Source organism: Rhinolophus ferrumequinum, chromosome 20, assembly GCF_004115265.2.
Source record: "Rhinolophus ferrumequinum isolate MPI-CBG mRhiFer1 chromosome 20, mRhiFer1_v1.p, whole genome shotgun sequence".
NCBI lineage: Eukaryota > Metazoa > Chordata > Mammalia > Chiroptera > Rhinolophidae > Rhinolophus > Rhinolophus ferrumequinum.
The window spans coordinates 34810472-34824487 of NC_046303.1; the positions used below are offsets into that span (position 1 = coordinate 34810472).

General features: G+C 42.8%; 1 protein-coding gene across 3 annotated transcripts in view; it reads right to left on the bottom strand.

The window, feature by feature from the left end:
* Positions 1 to 14016, bottom strand: part of CDK14 (cyclin dependent kinase 14) — a 553564-nt gene that overhangs the window by 150187 nt on the left and 389361 nt on the right. The window lies entirely within an intron of this gene.

Genomic DNA, 14016 nt, shown 5'->3' on the forward strand with positions numbered 1-14016 from the left:
AAAACAGTACACTGCATATGATGAAACTCTGGATTTCTTTTTTTTCCATTATCGTGTGCCAGGAATTTTATTTCAGTAAAAACAAACCCAGCTAAAGAGCCACCCAAGATGAATGTCTGTGTTTTAACAAATGCAGCTGAATGTAGTAAGACAAGTTAAATCGGCTGCATTTTATCAACTCCAAACTTAATAAGTAGGTTTAGGACTCAGACGATAAGCTGTCATCTTCCTGGAACTGAACAGAGTATGTCCGTGTCTCTCATGATTATTTCATGAGCTTTTGTCCTTCACTCCAGTATCTGATGTCTCATCATTGAACAGTTCTAAGAATGCTGTCATCCCCCCGCCATCCTCTGTCTGAACATCAGAATGTTTCAAAGAAACAGGACAGGAAGCTCGGGAGCACATATCCTCCACTGGTCCTACTGCTCAGTAGTTAACATGTTTAATTATGTGACTTATAGTTTTCCTCTTACCAAAACACTGTTCTCCCTACTCTTTTTCTTTCTCTGCCCACACCTCCACCTTCTCTCCCTATGTGCTTTTCCATCACCACGTCTGATCTGGTTAAAGGAATTAAAGGGTAATTCCAGCTCCCAGATAGCTGGGCACACTCCCCTTGAATTTCCAGGTTCACCATCCATTGCTGTGGTCCTCAGTGGTCGTGGTCAATTGCTGATTGAGAACAGCAGAGGCGAAGGGTTAAGAGCCCAGACCCTGGAGACGAACTCTTTGCTCCCCTACTTACATACCGGTCATGTGACCTTGAGTAAAACATAACCTCCCTGAGCTTCAATTCCCTCATTTGTAAACTGGACATGGTAACAGTACCCACCTCATCGGTGGCGAGAACACTGCCTGGCATGCAGTAACCACTGTGTATGTATTAGATATTATTCAAAGCACCGACAGAAAATGGGGTCAGGTGCGGTTGGTGCTGGCCATGTGGGAGACCTGGTGACCCCTACTTCCACAGTGACCCCTGGTCACGGGAGTCAGTGCCACATGGTCTAACTTGAATTGTCATTCGAGTTAGACCAACACAGAGCCAAACAAGTTAGAAAGCACAAGAGATAGAGCCAGAAGCTGGCAAAACAAGAGACATGGCAGGTATCCTGGGAGGTAATGGAGTGTATTCACTTCATCTCTGAGGATTAGCAGGTACTGCTAGGCAAAAAGGAAATACAGAGCTCTGACGATGTATGCGTTTACTTACTGGGGAGAGGGGACAGGGCTGTCAAGTCAAAGGGTGGCACACATAGCGAGAGCTTCACCTTCTGCTTCCTACTCTGGTGAGTGGAGGTTAAACACGTGTACTATGTCCCTCACTGAAACACGGAATCTGGGTTCAGGGGATCTGATAATACAATTCTTTTCCATTGTAACTAGTTAATCTTACAAGTACTAATAATACTAACAGTAACAGGCAGATCTACACAAATAAGGTCACACTGTTGGTGGGCTGGGTGGGATGGGAAGGGGACAGGCGACAGGGCTGGAACGGCTGGAAGGGCTGGAAGATAGGGGAAGAGACCAAGCCACTGCGCCAGAAACAGTGTGATAACCGTGCCTCCACAAAAGGCGTTTTCTCTTCTTTTCACTAATTCTGACATGAATTCAAGAGAGGGAGACAATCAGAGTGTGGGCAGCACCCCAAGCTCATCGGGGGACCCCCCACTTTGAGCTCACACTGAATTCTGCATGAAGGACAAAGGGGTTCAACGGTATTCAACTTTAGCAACTAAAAGGAGAAACTTTCGGCTCAGAAATCCCAACTTGATCACAACTAATCCATCACATATGAAACAGACCTGAATGTTTTACAAAGACTGAAAAGTCCAGCTAGCACCTGAAACCTTGTCCTCTCATGCCTAGTAAAGAAAGGTATGATTGTTACCCTCACTGGATCTGTTTCTACAATGTTTGTGTTCGCGAAACCTTTTCATAGGTGCTAGCCTCATCCAGATCCAGTGTTCTGTTCCAAAGAGAGGATCAAATATTACGGCCATCTCACAAAAATTACCTGCAAATATAGAAGACTCTTTTTTGTTGTTTTTATAGCATTGACTCATGAGATTCCAGACCTCAAATTCTTCTCCTGCTTACAACTCTGGGGCAATGGCACAATAAAAACAAAGTGGGCAGAAAGTGGGCAAAGGAAAAGAAAAATTAAAAGTCAGATTTGCTTCTTGTAAAAGCCTTTGTGGGAAAGGCAGTTCAGATGAAATTCATGGTTAGTGATGATGGGTGACTTCTGCACTAGAGGACGCGTATGTGTGTTTTCTCTGATGTCAGCATTTCATTTATATTAATCAACTAACAAATTCCACTATCAAGATACTTTTACGTTGGAAGGAAAAGGTGGTGTTCTCTAAAAGCCAAAAAGAATCTTTTGCAAATAAAAGAGTGCAAAAAAAAAAAATTGCATCCGGTGGGCCACCAACATTTAAACCGTGATTACCACATCTGTAACTAAGCATCTGAGGCCCTTTGAAATCTTAAGCCGGCATGCTTTGATACGCTAAAAAGTCTTCTGCATGTTCATTTAAGCAGCTTCACCTTAGAGCTGTGTCATGGCTTGAACATCTCCCGGTTTCTTTAGTGGTTCATCTCTTCACTGGGCTAACATTTACTGTGTGCATCACAGAAGACAGGGATGAACCTGGGGCTCCCACTCAAGTGAGGCGGACGAACAGGCAGTGATGAGCTGCCTTCAACACAGGTGTTCTCTTGGAAGTGTGGGGAGAGGGAGGTGAGAGCCCAAAGCTGGTATGCTGGGGGCAGGGAGGAAAGCTCTGTAGGGGAGGATATTTAAGAACACTGGGTCATGGCTGGCCAAGTAAAGAAAGAGTGGGAGTGTCAGCAAAGTATTCTGGCTATAAGGAAAGGCTTATGTCAAAATGCTTTCACTTCTCCACATTCTCCCTCTGCATGTGCCCGCAAGCCTTCCCACCATGGTTTCCTTTTCTGGAATGTCCTGCTCAGGATTGGCCAGCATAACTCCGACCTCTGATTCTATCTTCCGCTCATGGGTCACCTTCTCCTGAAGGACTTTCTGGACTCTCTGGTCCATGTTACATGCAGTGATCTTTATGATCTCTGAGGGCTTTCTGTAGACGTCTATTATAGGACCCACTCACTGCCTCATTTGTTAGATTACTCGTGTCTCCCCACTGGACCGTGGACCTCAGAGTAGAGACCGTTATGTTTACCTTTGGATCCCTAGTGCCTACCACGTGCCAGGCACCAAATATACACTCAGCAAATGCTGGCTAATGCATGAATGTTGTGTCAGGGCAACAGCATGAAGGGTGAAGTCTGCTACGACTAGATTGCAGACGAGGTTATGGAATGGGAGGCCAACGGCCAGATACCGAATCCAAGGCAACTGTATTTTGTTTTAGATTTTCTCAAACTACAGGTCTCATGACCCATGGGGAGATGGTAAATTTCATTCAGAGTGTTGACAGCATTTTTCAAAACAAGAAATAAACAGAAACTATCAGAGGGTAACATGCATGATAAAGGCATACATTGATTTAAATGAAAGTTTTGGTCAAGTTGTATCTCTGTTTCTCTCTCTTGTGTGCATTGTGAATCATGATGCAAAGTGCGTTTCTTACTGTTTAAGAGCCATTGTGTAGGGAACAAGAAGTTATTAGCTGAAATCGGGATGCAGGCAATAAAGCAAGTTTGGGGGCTGAGGGCAATGTGTATAGTTCTGGGTCTTTTAAATGTTAGAAATGCCTGCAGGTCAAGACAGGGGATGTATAAAAGGCAGCTGGAAATACAGATATGGATCTTGGGAGAGGGATATAAGACCCGGGAAAACATTTAGAATTCTTCAGCATATATGTGGTAGTAGAAAGCAAATGCCAAAATACAGCTACAAAATGGTCTTCTCTATATTCACATATATACAGTTCCCAGAAGGGTGGCTCTGTGATTTTCTGGACTTTCAGCATCTGCTAAAGAAAAACAAGGAACAATCTCACCTTATCAGCAGAGGTTCACATTGCCTGACCTTGATGAGCTATGATTTAAGGACCTTAAACTTATTCCTCCAGACTTACCTATGCACTTACAGGTATGGCTTAAATCTCACCCTCTATGACAGGCTCTGTGACAGGCAGAGGTAGACATGAAGAAACAGAGGGCCTCTCTGAGGAAACATCTACTTTACAAAGAATGAGAGAAAAACAAATTCTAAATTTGTAGAGCTCAGTGTTCAAGGATGAGGGTTTGGCCGAGATATAAACCACTCTAGATTATGAATAGTAACACTAATTCTCAATGTGATAGTCTTTGCTTTTGCACAGGCCCAGGGGCTGCTAAAAACGGGTCCCTGGGCTTTCCCTGAAGAGCGACTGTGGTTTAAGCAGAACAAGGACTGCTGATAGTTCTTTCTGGGTCAAGGGGTCAGAGAGTATCCCACAGAGACTCTGGCACAGAGGCATCCTGGCCTATCCAGGGCAGACAGACGGGCTCACCCAAGTATGTACTAATGAGGTGACATGGAACATGCTGGGTTCCCACTTTAGAATTTTCCGTTATGTGAGATGGGAACCCTACAGGTACCCTTGATGATTTCAAACTGACTTAGCAAGGAATCTGAGGAAACGGTGAACCGGATAACTATTAGGATTTTTAAACTGAAACTCTGAAAGTGCACACATACAACATCTCTAAAATAATGACTGCTTCATAGCTGTACTACTTTAGGTTCTGGAAGATTTTTTTCTGGCTCCGCAGTGAGAAGTCCTAAATGAAACTTGTTAAGAGGCTCAGCAGAGCTCGGCTTGGCTGTTACACACTCCACTCTGGGACAGATGGTATGAAGTTCAAAGAGGAGCCAGAGAGAAAGCAGAACTTCCTAACTCTTATCCTGCTTGTGTGCTCTTTATCTAGAAAAATAATTATCAAGTGGGTGGAAACTGGAATTCAAAATCAGGTTAGTTTGAATAGAAAGACTACACTCTTAAAAAAAAAAAAAAAAAGACTACACTCTTAGGATCCGCACTGTGTGCTCCTGGGAGGATCAGACGGAGAAATGCGGCTCAGATGGGGTTAAATAATTCACAGCCAACTGACCAGACTCTAGAATGAGATTTTGCGTATTAGAAACAAGGCTTTTTTCATTCTCTCTTTCCCTCCAGTCCAACCACACATACACACACACACACACACACACACACCGCGTATTAACCTTTTTAGCAACTTAAAGGAAGACAGAAAAATGTCTTACGTTCTCTGATGACACAAAATAGAAAGGATGTATAATATTCTAATGGTTGAGTCAGGATTAAAAATATGTAATCAGGTAGGAACAGCTGGTTGAACTGAACACTGGGGAACTTAATACCAATAAACATAAACTCTAGGACGTAGGTTCTATTAATTAATTGTTCAAGATGGGAAGACGTGGCAGGAAACGGTATAAAAAAAAGATTCGTGGCTTTTAGCTGAGTATAAATTCTATGAGACCACCCAGTGGAAATCACAGAAGATTTCTGTGGGCTGACTTGAACGTGTCCCCATAATCCCCGTCTCCTGGTGTTCATACTCTTCCCTTTGAGTGTGCATGGGACCAGGGATTTGCTTCTAGCCAACAAAATACGACAAAAGGGACAAGATGACACATCTGTGATCATATTGTGTAAGATGCTAACTCCCCTGTTGCAGGAGGTTCTCCCTTGCTGGCTTTGAGGAAGCAAGCAGTCACATTGGGAGGACCACAGGGCCAGGAGCTGAAGGTGGCCTCTGCCAATAGCCAGCAAGAACCTGAGGTCCTCGGTCCAACAGCCTGCACGGAAATGGATGTTGCCAACAACCACGTGAGCTCGGAAGTGCATCCTTCCCCGGCCGAATCTCAGACGACTTGCAGGCCCAGTGACACCTTGATTGCAGCCCTGGGAGACCCTAAAGCAGATCACCCAGCTAAGCCAGGCCTGGATTCCTGACCCACAGCAATTGTGAGCTGATAAGTGTGCTGAGTTTGTGGTAATACTGTTATGCAGCAATAAACAACTAATATAGATTTCATTGTTGGATCATATCAGACGAGTCGAGGCCATCTGGATTGCTGTGCCAGAACCAGGGGCTGTCTGTGACAGGGACAAAAATAAACAAGGAAGTCCGCTATGGGACATAGCCAGAAAGGTCAGAGGGTGGCGGACGCATGTCGCTTGAGGTGGATTAAAAATGTTTACCTTCAGTGACAAAGATATGGCTTAGAACATCACCTCGAATAGACTGACTGATGCTGTGCTGAGTCAGATGGAAAACAAGGGAAATGGGGTAAGACATAGTATACAACAAAGAAGACCATTCTAATGACAAGATCTATATAAAATGGAATAGACAGGCTTCTGAGGTTTAATTGGAGCTAAGGGTTGCATTGCACCACGTTTTGCATTCAGATATAATAAGGATCAAATTCTGCTTCCATAGACATAGGGTCATATGTAGTAAAATTCTATGAAATACTACAAGAAATAGTCTGGGCAATAAGATGAGGACATGCATTTATATCTAGCTTTGTTTTTATCTGGTCTACCTAGGGCAGATAGTGAGAAGTGAGTAGATAAGGAAAGGGTATGATTAGATGAACGAGGGTAGAGAAGTTAAGGATGAAAGCTTTCCTTCCCCATTTTCTATCCAAATTAACTATCAATATTCATTATTTTTTCAGAGAACCAGCACAATCAATGGTGGATGTCAGAATATTTTCTAGTAGCAAGATAAGCAAAATACATGCGTGTATGTACACACACACACACACACACACTCACACACACTTCCTCTCTTCCATCATTCCCTAAGGTCTAAGCTAAAGTGTCACTAGGTAAGAGGTTGGAGTGTTCGAATTGTTCATTTTTGGCAATGGCCAATGGCATGGAGGTTGGATGTGGGATTAGAAAGGCTGCTTTAAAACGCTGATTCAGGGTTGTGATTCCGAGCAACAGAACGTGGAGCGAGGTTCTGCAGAGTAGGGCGCTTTACCTGAGAAAAGCCAGCAGGGGGAGCCACGGAACCGGGAAAATGAAAAGTTGCCAGGGCTTCTGAAAGCTCCTTGAATAATCAGCTGCTCAACTGAAGGTACTGGGTTAAAGGAGATGGTGTTTCCAAAATATTGTGCAGAGTTTTCAATATGGTAAAGGTTTAGATGAGAAGTCACCCAAATAAGTAAAGGACAACTCTTAGAGTTTTATTTAAAGTGAGTTCAATTCACCTGCTAAAAGGTAAAGGTCGGTTTGGGAATCATCTGGGAAGAATTAAAAAAAGAAAAAAACATAAAAAGTACTAAAGACTTGGACACACCCCAGAGATTCTGATTTAATTGGCTGAGCTGCAGCCTAGGCATGGAATTTTCTAAACCACCCCAGTGTTTCCAATGTCAGATAAAGTTGACACCACATATATTTTTTAAGTCTTCTTATTTAAGGGCCAGAAAAGATTTTCAGTAGGTGAATAAACAAAGCAAGCATTTGGCTGTTAGAGAAATTACAGGATCACTGGGAAAAAAACATTTGAAACAACTCCAGCAAATGGTCTTAACTGGAAATTTCTGCAGCAGAACAGCTCGTTTAAAATACGTTTTCTTCCAACTACATGTTCATTCTTTTTCCTCTCTCTTTTTCTCCTACTGTTTCTATTCGGTCTACCCAAACCCTGACTCCCTCATCGATTTCACTCTCATCTCAGTGGCTTTCCTCTTCTTTTCACTGAGTGATGTTATTGTGACAGGGCTTCAGATTGTCCCCAACTGCGCGCTGCGGGAGCCAGGCTGATGGAAATGTACGCGTCGTCCCAGAGCCAGAGGGTGAAGCCTGCAGACGCTGGAGGGGGGCGGTGTTGCCAAGCAAAGGCAGCAGAACTAGGCTGACTGCCTGAAGCAGCGGCACAAAACGCAGAGAAATGAAGTCAGGGAGAGGGACCTGGAGGCAGGAGCGCCAGATGCTAGAGCCTTGCTGCTCCAGGCAAAGTCCACGAACACGTCCCCCGCAGAAGGAAGCACAGGCCCCACTCCCGACCTGATGAGTTAGAATCTATAATTCAGCACAAGCCCCAGGTGACGCATATGCACACTGAAGTTCCAGAAGCACTGCTTTCAAAAATTCATTCTAATTGGAGTTTTTAACCTAAAATGCACAAACAATAATGAGGAAGCTATGGCTTCGGATATGCCTTCATCTTTATTCAGGTACCATTAGGAAAAGAGAGGTTATGGGCAATGTCAAGTTCAGTGGTGTGGGCAGCTCCTATGAGGAGCTACTACAGGTGACAATGAAAAAACATTTGAAACTACTCCATGGAGGAGAGGCTCAGCATTCTATAAACCGGAGCTCATCCGCCGGCACCTATTCTTCTGTCCTTTCTTTAACAGCCTTATACCCTTGGTGTCTCTTACAGCAAGAGGCGTTGAATCATTGCTGGAAACTGACAGAATGTGAATGATAATAATTTTTGAAAAATACTCAGTTCATCCACTGATGTTCCTTACTTCAGTTGTAAACTCGAGGCCAATTAAAATCTTATGACATACATGCGCTTACTCAGTGGAAAGTTCGTGAACTTAATTGTCTGACCTCGTATGTGCCATATATGAGATATAACACTTGCCCAAATTGACCACCATTTTCTTTTTCTTGAATGAGTTTTCCTATTTATTGAGCATCAACTGTGTGCCAGGCAGTGTGTTTATTAGTGAGAGGCATAAAAAGGCAAAACTATAACTTCTCAAAAATGTAGTATTTTAAAGATTCATTTTTAACATTAAAATTTAAAATGACAAAAGATTTTGAACTGATTTATAACCCTATGAAACTTTGTGTTTTAGAAAATATCTTAGAAAACATGTTAATGGGCATTTATTAGTTTCCTGCAGGTACTGTAACAAATAATCACAAACTTGGGGGCTTAAAAGAACAGAAATTTAATTCTCTCCAAGTTCTGGAGTCAGACGCTGGAAATCAGTTTTATTGGTCTGAAATCAAGATGTCAGCAAGGGTCACCGTCTGAGGCTCTCGGGGCTAATCTGTTTCTTGCCTTTTCCAGCTTCGGGGCCTAAGGGCATTCCTTGGTTTGGTTTGTGGTCTCCGCCTTCATCTTCACAGTGCCATTTCCTCTCAGTATCAAATCTCCTGTCGCTCTCTTATAAGGACATTAATGACTGCATTTAAGGCTCACCTTAATAATCTAGGATAATCTCCTCATTTCAAGGTCCTTTCTTAATCCCATCTGCAAAAACCCATTTTCCAAATAGGTAAAGTTACAGGTCCAAGAATAAGGGTCTAATATCTTTGGGCGTTCGTTATTTAGCCTACTACAGAGTAAGATTACCATTGACAAGATATTATTTAGAAATGATACTCAAAACAGATATTTGATACATAGAAAACATGAAGTTAACAGGAAAAGTTGTGGAAACTTGTGGACTGGTCTGTTCCTCTCTTGTGGGGGACGAAGGCAGGTGCCCCTAGGCAGCAATAATTACTTCACATGAGCTGCTTGATTCGTGGCAATTTTATACCTATTATTTCACGTGAGCTGTCGTCAACCCAATTAGGGCAATACTGGCTACTGAGCAGATGAGACAACAATGACGTGTGATCAAAAAACACAGTCAATGCTGCTGCCAAGTGCCACCCAACAGGAAGATTTTCAACATGGGAAGTGGCACGTTGAACCTCAGTAACAGTGTGTGACAAGTTTCAACTTGTTCAGTGTAGTTGGGTGTGAGCTATGGTTGAAAGAAAGTGTGTTTTAAAGTGTGCCGTAATCATGGATCACCAACAACACATTAACATGAAATGGGCAAACAGTTTCGTCCTCCATCAGGACAACGCTCCGTGTCACACATCGCTTCTGGTACAGCGATTCCTGTCAAATAAAAACATTACGGTGTGTCCTCCTCCACCTTATTCACCGGACCTAGCACCATGCGATTTCTGGTTCTTCCCCAAAGTCAAAATGACCATGAAAGGTAAATGTTTTGAATCGATTCAGGACATCGAGGCAGCCACAACATCGCAACTAAAGACACTCACGAAAGAGGACTTCCAGCACTGCTTCAGAAAGTGGCAAGAACGATGGGATAAGTGTGTTTGAAGTGAGGGGCAGTATTTTGAGGAGGATTAATGGCAATGTGTCTTTTACTGTAATAAATATTTTTTTAATTTAAACATTCACTGTATCTTTTGATCACACCTCATATACTGCAAAGAGGGGCACCTGCCTAGGTCCCCCAGAAGAGAGGAACAGAACCAGGACACAACCTGGATATAGCCCGGTGCCCTTCCCACCTTGTCACTCAGATGCTGGTGCAACATTATTAGTAAGACTGTTAATTCATCTCAGTTGGCTCCTACAGCAACTTATGTATGCAAGACCAGCAAAGAACGACAGACTGAAGCTGAGGTGACCTCACTAGCTAAGCAAATCCTGTCCTCTCAGCAGGTGCTGTTGTGCTTCTGCTGCTGACCTCCTGGACATGCTTAGGTTAGCTTCAAAGTCATGGACTAATACCTTTCAGTCCATATAGTCCATATAGGCTAAAAAAACAATTTTGTCATTCATTGTTATTTGATCCTGACGAAAGTAACAGAAGTTATCCCTCAAACCAAAGAGAAAAAAATGCATTTATTATTTTTTCTATCTGTACACAGAATTTTGTTTTAATTAACATAATACTCATAAGCACCGATGAGCTCGCCACCCCAGACAAAAGCTGGGTTATTTAACTACAACTACAACTACTACAACTACTGTGTTTCCCCAAAAATAAGACCTAGCCAGATAATCAGCTCTAATGTGTCTTTTGGAGCAAAAATTAATAATAAGACCCGGTCTTATAGTAAAATAAGACCGGGTCTTAATATATAATATAAAATAAAATAAAATAACATAATATAATATAATACAATACAATACCGGGTCTTATATTAATTTTTGCTCCAAAAGATGCATTAGAGCTGATTGTCTGGCTTGGTCTTATTTTTGGGGAAACTCGGTACCACATCTAATCCTATGGCTTGGGCCCCATGAAATCACCCAGCCTTCCCCACCTGGAGTAAGCAAGCTCCATCCTGAATTATGTTCATTACTCTCTACCTTTCCTTTTATATAATTTTACCATCCTTATAGATTATAAAATATTTTTATTTAAAATTTTATATTTAGGATATAATGACATAGCAATCTTTGGGGATTATTTTTTTCACTTAACATTGGTTGCTAAGATTTATCCAAACTCTTGTGTGACATGTGAATGGAATATTATTCATCCACTCTCTGATTGATGGATATTTGTGTTGTTTAAAAGTTTCTGCCCAGGATTCAGGAAAGAACATTGCATTATGTGAACATGGCAAGTTGAAAGCTCAGCAGCCATCTCATTATCCCTTTACCACTATAAAATTCCATAACGCAAAAATAAAAGATTGGCACCTAAAAAGGAGCTGTGGTCCAACAGTTTGAGACTTGTTTGGGACTCAATATATTTTCCCATAGAAACGATTTTCTACATGGTGGTTAGTGCCCTGGCAGACACACAGAAGGCTGTTAAATGCATAACAAACCAAAAAGCACTACAGAGCCAAACCACCCCATACAACAGGATTTCCAATAAAAGCGCAGCCACCATGGAAATCACTACACTCTTCCTAGGGGAGGTGGCCAGGGAACAGGACAGGGATCCAGTCCTCAAGCCTCACCAGGCTCTAGCCTGGGGCAGCAAATGCAGCCCAGAGGAGGAAGAGCAGACTTGCCTGAGGCTTCCGAGCCCATGGGAAGCCTGGGATGGACTGAGGCCAAGAACGGAAAGGGAGCTGTGACTTGGGAGAAGTGACAATAACTCTCAAGGACGGGGTGAGGGGTGGTGAAAAGTGAATCACTATCTCTGCATTTTTAGCACCGGCTAACAGGGGTAGTGCCACAGCAAGGTGGGGTCCAGAGGCTGCCTGAAGGGTGCCAGGTTAGATTTTCTTTCTCCTCTTCACAGCCGTTTTACCTCTTCTTTCACAGGGGCACCTACTTGCACTTAGGATGGGGCACTGGAGAGGCAGAATGGAGGTTCCTGGAAGAAGTGGAGAGTAGTGAAAGGAGGTGCCGCTGCCCCTGTGCTGCTGTTGTCTGCAGTGCTGGGGTTGGGGATGAGATAGAAGAACCGAGTAAAGGCTGTGCCTGTACTGAGAATATGTAGGTCAGGGCCTGCATACGGAAAGGAAATCCATACACTTACCTGTTCTAAAAAAAGATGCTGCTGTTTTTTAGAGCTTTGAATGGGGTGTACAGGAATGTGTGAGTTACACCTGATCTATGGTAAGTTTACTAGCAGAAAGCTGTTAAAAAATTTAGGTCAAGACAGTTCTACAGTATGTGCTGCACTGGCCATATTTTATTATAGTTTATGCAACTATATATATATATGTGTATATATATGTATATAGATATTTACAACTACAATTTCAACATGTGTATATTAATACATATTTATTCATGTTTTCATAAAAAAGGTTTTGTGAACCTGTAATTGCCAAGGCCTTGTGTCCTAGGAGCTAGGATACAACCCTGGAAAAGATGGGCCCTGAGGAACTCATCTCATGATAGCGTTAGGTCTACCAGCCTCGTCTGCTCAAGAACAGACTCTCACTCTCAATGCAACACTCTCTTGGCAACCGACATGCAATGCTACAGACTTTCACCCACAAATGGGCTACTTATTCCTAACAGATTCAGTGGGTCATGCACTGGTAGTTAGAATATCACGGCTAACATTTGGTACTCATAACCTAAAATGAGTAGATTTCTTCAGAGATGAAAATGAGGTATTCTCTCAGGAAGTATGGCAGCCACTCAGGTCCTGACAACTTTGGATGCTCCTGAGAACTCCTGGCCCATGCAGGGAGTCGGGAGATCAGCGGTTCTCTGGCAAACACTGAGCTGTGGGCGCATCGTCAGTGCCACAACGAGTTGGCTACAGCTTTCAGTTGCTGTTATTCTGGATTTTAAATTCTAAACGGGTGTTCATTTAGCCTCATCAGCACCAGCTTATGTTATTGTGAGCTATCTGGTTAACTTCACGCTGTATTTTAATGCATTTCTCCATTGACGGCATATTTGGCCAATTATTTTCCAATAACTGGAAATTCTGCCATTATGCATGGTGGGTTCTACATGAATCAGCTAAGAGACTAATGCAAACACTTACTGTTATGGACTGAATGTTTGTGTGCCCTCCTCTACCCTGCCAAACTCATTATATTGAACCCTACCCGCTAATGTGATGGTATTTGGAAAATGGGGTCTCTGGGAAATAATTAGGATTAGATTAAGTCAGGAGGGCAAGGCTCTCATGATGGGATTAAGATACTTATAAAAAAAGGAGACCTGGGATCTGTCTGCACAGACACTGCAAGGAAAGTGGTATAAAGGCATAAGCAAGAAAAGGGCCCTCACCAAGAACGTGGACATGCTGGCACCCTGATCTTGGACTTCCAGACTCCAGAACGGTGAGAAATAAATGTTTGTTGTTTAACCCAGCCAGTCTATGGTATTCTGTTATAGCAGCCAGTACTGAGGGAGACACTTACTGTTATCTCCAAAGTTAAATAGGAAAGGGTGGAGTGAGAGGGCCTAGAGATCTGTTGCCTGCTTGAGTGTACCAAGGAAAAGAAAGTGAGAACCTGTCCTCAAAGAGCTCCAGGTGAGAAACACTCAAACTAATTTATTCTGCATTATGATAATTTGGACAGAGCTACCATGTTGAGAGGGGTTGGGGGAGGTGGTGGCTTCAGCATATGAGTGTATGAATATAAAATGTTGTATATTGAATAATAAACCCTAAATGGGGTTCTCTGATTAATACAGAGACATACAAATGATGTCTGAAATGGGCTGAGTGACTTGTAAGCTAATGTTGACTGGTGGGGGAGGGAAGGGAAAGGACGGTCTCTGGATTCCCATTAGATTACACCATAAAAATAATTTAAACACACATGGTGACCCTTAACCATG